This window comes from Centroberyx affinis, unplaced genomic scaffold (genome assembly GCF_046629955.1).
Source record: "Centroberyx affinis isolate AG114_WGS23_722 - 3 ecotype Tasmania unplaced genomic scaffold, CSIRO-AGI_Caff_v1 ptg000275l_1, whole genome shotgun sequence".
Classification (NCBI taxonomy): domain Eukaryota; kingdom Metazoa; phylum Chordata; class Actinopteri; order Beryciformes; family Berycidae; genus Centroberyx; species Centroberyx affinis.
The window spans coordinates 89,517-98,032 of record NW_027278954.1 but is presented as its reverse complement, the minus strand read 5'-3'; positions in this window follow the sequence as shown (position 1 = coordinate 98,032).

Below are 8,516 nucleotides of genomic sequence, written 5' to 3'. Positions count from 1 at the left end.
AAAACAGCAAAAAACAGTAAAAAAAAGTACAGCGTGGTGAAATGGCAAGCAGATAAGGCTCAGTCCAAAACAAGAGTGAATCTGGGGTTGGGGGAGGATGGGGCTGAAGAGCGACACAAAGTTGGCCTGTTTTGTGTTGGATAGGTAGGTGCTGGTTAGCTTATCAGCTTTTCTACTACAAAGAAGCTATGCTAACAACGGTAGCTAACTGCCAGCTCATGACACACACAACCTCTGACCAGAACTCCAGTTACTCTGTGTTAGAGTTCTGGATCGCTACCGTAGCCAGCATGGCTTTTAGATATAAAACGATTTAGCAGTGATTTTGGTTGCAGGTGTGCCCACCCACTGCCAAAAGGTTGACGCACAGAAACGTCCCAAACATTCAGAAATAAGAAAATCCAGGCAGAAGGCAAGATCTCTGCAGACACAGACACTGTCACAGACACCAATGGGCTGTAAGTAATGATTGAGTAGGATCCTTTTTGTTTTTTGAGTTTATGCTATTTCAAAGGGGAAAATCCTGCTCAGTATGCCTTTAAAAAAGATGGACCCCAAATAAACAAGTATAACAGCGTCCATAACTCTACTATATAATTTGAAGGAGGCTACGTTATCTGACCTGCATTACATAGACACTGTATATTGTCGCAGTCAGGTGAAAACCTTGCATCTCCAAAATGTCAACTTTGTCTTCTTTTTAGCTTGACCACCATCCATTTCTGAGTTTATCCAATCCATGTAAATCTTCAAGTGAAGTTAAAACATGAAAATCACCAAAATTGGAGTTACTTAGTTTTCACATTACTTAATTGACATGAGTGTTCCATTTACAAGTTATGTTGACACATCCAAGCATGCATATCCATATAGTCTTTCTCTCTCTCTCCCTTCCTCCCTTTCCCTCTCTTTCTGAAACAGACTTTTTCCCTCCTCCTCCAAATGCAAATGAGTACTATCTATAACCCATTGAGAGAGTGAAACTCAATTATTCCATTCAATACATAGACACTCACTGCCTCTATTCACATAATGACACTATTATTCTGCCTTAAGTTATAATTTCAATCCATTGCATAAGCAAATACACGTAGCTGTGAGGGTCTGTGTTGTTGTCTTCGCTATCTCAATCCCTTTTCATCTCCCATTGAGATTGCACCTTACACACCATGATAAACTGAAGGGCATCCTGTCCCTCTTTTCTGTTTTGCTTATCCTGCTCTCAAGCCCCCTTATACAGTTACTCTCCACCTCTTCCATCTGTCACTCATCATCTGCATTTAATCAATAGATAACCCTTAATACATCTGCTCCTGCAATCTGCACCTCCACCCTTTACTATCAAGTGGCCAAATGGTTGTTTTGACGTCAACACTTTTCTGTTCATTTTTATTTTTACTTTTAGTTATCCTGAGGAGTTACTTTTATCTTATTGCCCCGAATAGACTTTTCTTTATTTCAGCACAGCCTTATAACAATTTTTTTTTTTACTTTACTTTACAACTAGGAGCTGCGGAGTACAACAACAAATTTTACTGTTGGCCACTGAGCAGTTGGGGAGTAGGTGATAGCTGATGACTGAAGGGGAGAATGCCACTTCCCTGTGTCGCTTTTACAGGCTTGTTTCTCTAATCTCCTTTAATTTACAGGTCCCTGCAAACTCATATATTAATATGACTTTTATTGCATTTTCCAGAGCCGTATAATTCATTTTTGTTACCCTCAGAAGTGACTTGTCTAGAATTCACCATAAACCTTGGCTGATGATGTATGACTTAACCACAATGCAGCTACCTCCCGCACAACTGCCCTCCTCCCCCATCCCCATGTCACTCAGCCTCCTCCATGCCTCCTAGCACCATTCTTTCATCATACATTACACTGGTCTTTTGTAACACCTGAACACCTCTTCCCCTGCGCCTCCACCTCTATCTCCTTCTTTCCCTACCAGCAATGCTGCTGTCGCCTAGCTTCCTCATCATTCTTCCTTCTCTCCTCTATCTTCACTTCTTCTCTCTCCCCTTTCCTTTTCTTTTCCCTTCCCATCATGAGGGGGGTTGATGAGCTACTTTCCCTGGAAGTGCTGAGCGTTGTGTTTATTCAATAGCTTTAATGACTTGCTCGCTCATTAGACTCTGTCATCCTCAGCCCTGACACGGTGGCATAATGGTAGGTGTTGAGAGTAGGAGGGAAAACAGCCTCCCTTAAGATCCAATCTATGTCAGAGAAAGAGAGGGGGGGGGGGCAAGGAGGAGAGAGAGACAGAGATGGAAGTTGTGATGTAATCTTCTAAAGAGAGAGAGTAAGAGTCATGTAAGAGATAAGGAAAGAAGACAGCAAGCGATGTGTACATCAGGCTCGGACCAAACTATGCAGCTGCTTAAGGTACTTAATGAGGCATGTCTGAGTTAATGAGATGTGTGGGCTTATGTGCGCCTAATGTGTGTGTCTTGGGAGTGTGCATCGACTATGTATGCAGGACGTGTGTGTTCGCATGTGTATGCATGTGTGTGTCTGTATATCCTCCTGTGAGAGTATTTACATTAAAAGTATTTCTTCATAAAGTTTTGAGCAAGCGGGGGAGGATGCCGGAGGAGACGAGAGGGTGCCATGATGGCTTTGTTGCCATAGATGCAGCGTGATCATGAGTGGGAGGGAATTTGTCACCTTTCATGATTGCAAATTGATTTGAATTAGAGTTACAGTGGGGATATAGGGCGAAGCATAGTGTTATGTTAATGGTGCCGCAGTTACACAATCATCACAATGGCACAGATTCACACCAATCACACGGGACAAGTGAGGAGAGCAAGAGAACGGGAAAAAGCTTTCAAATGGAAATGGTTGGATGAAAACTGAGTATATTTAAAATACATTAAAATGCAGTAAAATAATGAAGATAATAAGAAGTAAAATAAGTAAAATAATAAGAAGTGCACTTGTACTACTTATGGAGACTGATATGAGTTTCAACTTCATTGATCCCAAGGGGAAACTGAAGTAGCTACTCTTCACACAAAATACAGAGATCCTGAACAAAAAACAAAAACAAACAAAAAAACAGCTCATACATAAAAACATATAGACTCTACACACTTAGGCCATCAAAGACACAATGATTTTAAGTGTTATGGTTGTAGTAAAGCTCAGCTAGGACCTGTGCCAAGTCCAAGAGCATCCTGTCACATGGGTCATTCCAAATATATCCACCTTATCATTGCCTGCTGGCTGTGTGGTGTGGTGTTTACACCACACCACACAATGTTTACACATTAACATGGCCAAGGCTGACCAATGACACCTGGACTCCTGTAAAAGGATTTCTCCCATCATGCATCATGTGGGGAAATAAAAAGAATGGGAGACAAGGGAATGGAAAGCGAAATGGAAAGAAATAACGAGGGAAAGGGGAAGCAAGGTAGAGAAAGACGAGGAATGACAAATGGCGTCTTTGGTACCAAACAACCCATGGCCTATTAACGATGTGGACATTACCGAGCCACTGGAATTTAGTAGCTGTGTGTGTATGTGTGTGTGATCATGCATGTATTAGTGTGGTGTGTGTGTGTGTGTGTGTGTGTAAGAGCATGTTCATGTTGTACTTAAAGACAGCCTATGTTTTGCGAGTGACAGCCACATACATAATGCATGCTGTACATGAGCATATCAGGATAGCTGACATTTGGTTGCTTGTCACTCAGGATATATCAGCCCGGGGGAAATGACCACATGTCCCCAGATAGCCTGATAATCACACATGGGCATTGGCGTGCACACAGCACATACAAAAGTCAGAGCACATTTCCCTCTAAGGTAGTGTAAATGGCAGATGTCCCTGTCACTGTCAAAGGCTCTACTGTACTGTATATGTATCGCTTTGGGGCAAATCAGCCGATCTCTGTCTAACAGCATAAAACATTTGTTCAGCTTCCCATTCTCTGTAAAGCACAGCATCAGTGGTTATTTAACCCTCACTGCTACTAAGCTAAGATGCCACACTTTCTACGCTGTTCTGCATATAGCCGGCCTGTCACACACACTCATGTAACACAACATATTGTATACACAAGCACCCCCCCCCCACACACACACACACACACATACACACATACAGGGAGTCATGGAGAAAGCAGCTGCTCAGGCATGGCTTACTGTTGGAATCACACTTTTATTTTTAAACTGGCTGTTTGTGTCACTCCAGTGAGAAGAGACAGGATGAGGGGAGTGATGCACATTCTGCACATAAGAGCGTTTCTTCACTAACCTGCACTGACAATATAGGTGCTTGGGATATTTCATGAACACTGCAAGGTATCATTTTTTCAATCTCTGGTAGATTCCCTTTTTTCTTTCTAGTCAGAACCTGTAAACCTTGGTCTTAATTACTGGACAGCTCCATCCATGGGTGTACGTTTGGTTTGAGTGGTGGTGGTGGGTGTGGTGGTGGGTGGGGGTTCCATGAACTGCTTACTTAAGATCACATGACTATACAGCTGTTTTTTTTTTTCAAAGCTGCAAATCACATGAAACCTTGCACAGACATACAAACATCCTATGCGTATACATGTGAAAAGCCATGAGTCAAAGTGTCACACGACAGCCTCCAGCCCATCTTACACCAAATGCATGACCTAGACCATGAAAAATAGTATAAAAGAGAAGTAATAATAAAACTGCCACAGCACTTGGACAATGCATTCTAGAGTTAAAATCAGGCTGTTTTCATTCTACTTCAGCCACCTATGTTTCTTTCCTTAATCTAATCAGCTTTTTTTTCTAATGTTGTGTTTATTTTATTTTGGTAATTTCTCCTTGTCTATTTTAAAGAGGGATTATTCTTCTTTTTGTCACCATCAAACCATCTATACTCTCAGCTGTGTTCTTCGTCTTTAATGTTCAGGCTGTTTTAATAGTAGAATAGAAAGTAGAGTAGTAGTAGTAGAGTAGAAATACTGAATAGAGCAGAACAGAACAGAACAGAAATACTGAAGGTATTTCCATTTGCTGAAGGTGTGATCTGAGCTCTCTCTCTAGAGTGGTGTAACCCCACACCTGAGCCAAGGTACACACATGCACACACACCGTGATGCGACATGGGATCGATTTGAGTGTGTGTGTGTCACTGTGTGTATGAAGGCAGGGTTAGTGTCATGCCACGCGGGGTCTCATCCTTTAAAGAGTGTCTATCCTGCTGATGTCCTACCACCTCTAGGGAGACAGAGGACAGACGCTCCACTGATTGGATTTGCGACAGGAGACAATAAGGATATGGATGAGGGCGAATGGAAGGAAAGAGAAGGAGAGAGAGAAAACAAAATGGAGTGACAGGATGAAAGAGAGAAAGAGAGAGAGAGAGGGTACATGTACCCACACAAATGAACGTCAACTCCTTTTTGCGGAAATGCAGGCTGACAGGTTGGCTGTCTTCTCCAATCTCAAAGGTGTGGCTTACATTAACCTCCACTATGGAGGAGATGTCAGAGGTACAAGGACCACCGGCCGCACTGAAAGCCACGAAACGCTGTTCTACAGCATAGTGGGAACTAAAGGAATATAGATGAGCAGTGTTGTGTGGAAACATGGTGGCAAAGCATTGATATAATGTGGTGGCAGATGGCTGAACAGGCCACAGTACAGATATGAAAGGCAAAATACTAGTTGGTGTTAGATCATTTTGTGTTCTGTCCTGTCCTGTTTAATCCTTTAGTCCTGTCTTGTCTTGTGTTTCATGCTGTGTGATAAGGGTCTTATGCCAGGAGTGTGTGTGTGTCCTGTCCTGCTGCCTATTTGTAAGGTCCCTGATTATATTGATAACTATAACAAAAAGATTTACACTATAGTGCTGCTGAGTAAAAGTTTCTCCTTTGATTAAGAGCAGATGCCTGGCTCACACTGTTTCGATGCGCCATGCGATGCCTTCGCTACCCTCCACCACTAAACAGAGACTTTTATGTAATTGCAGATTTCCACCAAGCAACTGTATGCTGTACACTCATTTATTCTACTGCAACTTTTCCTTATATTGTCTTCTAATGAGCAGGTTGGGTATATGTCCAATTATTTTGTGCATATGCTGATTATTAACAAGCCGCATAAGCAGAATGCAAAGCTATACAAATAAAATTGTAACAAATTGAGAGCAACCAATCATGGTTGGTTATGCTAAATGTGCACAAAGATATGGTATGATAACCTAATGGTACAGGGCGGACATAACACAGGACACGACACAGAAATGGACAGGACAGGACACAAAGCATACAAGACAGGACTTGTATCATTAGGATACACCTAATAATACAAGACCCTCAGGACAGGACACTGCCCAGGAGGCTTGGAGGCTAGGAGGTTGCTAGCAGCCAGGCAGGGAGACAAGCAGGAAGACAGGCAGGTGGGTGATGATCCTGGGACACAAGAGAGGCTGGTTAGTAACATGGAACACAAAGAGACAAAATCACTAGGAGTTCAAACTAGATTGGCCTGGAAGCATATCTACCACTAAGAATGAATCAATCTGGCGAAGAATGGTTGAAGAGCCAGGGTAGATATACTGCAGGCAGATGAGCTGATGAGAGGCAGGTGAGCAGACTGGGAGAGGTGATGAGCCGATTGCAGACAGGTGTGCAGGATGAGCAGAGCTGGGAGCCAGGAGAGCGAGGAAGGGAGACCACGCCCACGCCAATACACATACAAACAAAACATACACTGCGGTCAACTAGTCAAAAAAATACGTCCTAACTCCTATTCCTAACAACTTTTCCTTGACCTTGTTGGAAAACGTCATGAGGTCAAGGAAAGATGTGAAGGAGAATTCATAAGGGCTTAGGAAAAGACAACCGCGGTGCTAAGAGAATCCGACTGCACACTAGGCTATGTAATTATGTGACGGCGGATGTTAATAGGAAGTTAAAGGATAATAGGATGTTAAAGGTTAGGAACACTAGATAATCTTCTGGGGGTACGGCCACGGCCGTAACACCTCTCTCCAAAACACATAAAAGGAGTAATGGTTCAGCAGGAGGACCAGTCGACGTCGGTTGCACTGTGTTTGTCCTCAAACTACCCTCTGGCAAAGACAAAATATAAAGGGGAAGAGTTTGGATTGAGCAAATTTTTTACGTCATGCAGGGAAAACTTCAGGATCAGGAATAATGAGTAGCATGAAACCTATACTTGTTCTTCTGCACATGGAGGAGAGATAGCTCTTTCAAACATACAGTAGACACTCCTTTATCAAACACAGAGCCAGTGTTGGGTTTCACAGCTATCTTGGGAGAGGACATCCACCCAATGTTTCCATGTCACTTAAAGCTACAGTAGGCAACTTGGGTCTCAATTAGGGGGGCTGGGATGCTCTTCTCTGTTGCAGCCCCATTCTGTGATTTAGGCTGATGACATGGGTGTGTTTTTGCCGGGCCCATGGGACTGGCGTAGAAGAGTGAAAATAGCGAACTTATTGACTGACTGACTGTTGAGAAGTGGCGTCAAGACCTACACAGTCATGGTTGTATATACGTGATATCGTGTTGTTTGCACTGTCCCATTCACACCTAGAGCAACAACTATAAAGATAACTACAAACTATAATGATACACTGTTGCTCAAGCATTCACACTACAACAATATCATCGGCACCAAATATTCAGAGAAAAAATGGAGCATGATTACTTTACTGACGTGTTTTTATTTTACTCGCTCTCGAAAGTAAATAACGACATAGCCAAAGGATTTGGGTTGGATGTTTTCATAGTTATAGTTGTAGTGTGAACACAGACATTCTATTTACTTAGAATTATTTAAATCTTGTTATAGTTATAGTTATCTTTATAGTTATCGTTCTAGATGTGAGTGGGCCTTTAAAATTGCCACTTATATAGTATATCACTACAATGCAGAGGGCAGTACAGAACACATATTATAGGGTGCGAAAGCCAAAAGGAGCCGAGACATCAAGGGCACTAGGTCAACCTAGTCGTGTTACATAAAAAGCTTGCCTATATAGTGCAGCTTTAAATCTTCCAAGAAACAAGCAAGGTGCAACCACACCTTGGATTTGAACTGAAAAGGATGTGTTGTGCTCCTCTTTTTTAACGTCACACTCAACGACCTATTCAGTACAAGAGGTGCCATATCATCCCCGAGGCCTGTCCTGTGACTTGTGATGCATTTAAAAAAGATTGATGATAGCAAGGGGATTGTAGTTGCACACATGACAGCAGAAGTCTAAAAATACAGAAAAGTGAACAATGACAGCGGGGATTTAAAGCAATAATCCATCATAAAGCACGGCTCACATGTTATTCCTATGTCTCTGGAGTGTTTGGCCTACAAGCAACTTTGTCCCAAAACTACAGAATGGAACCAAGATTGATTTGCGGTGTCATCAAAAGCCACTTTCTGTTGCTGTTTGGCTGACTATAAATAGGGCATGGATTTGCGGACTTGCATTGACCTTTAACTCTCAAACATAAAAGCTGCTGATAAACCTGGGAAATCACCATGAGTCCTGTCACAGT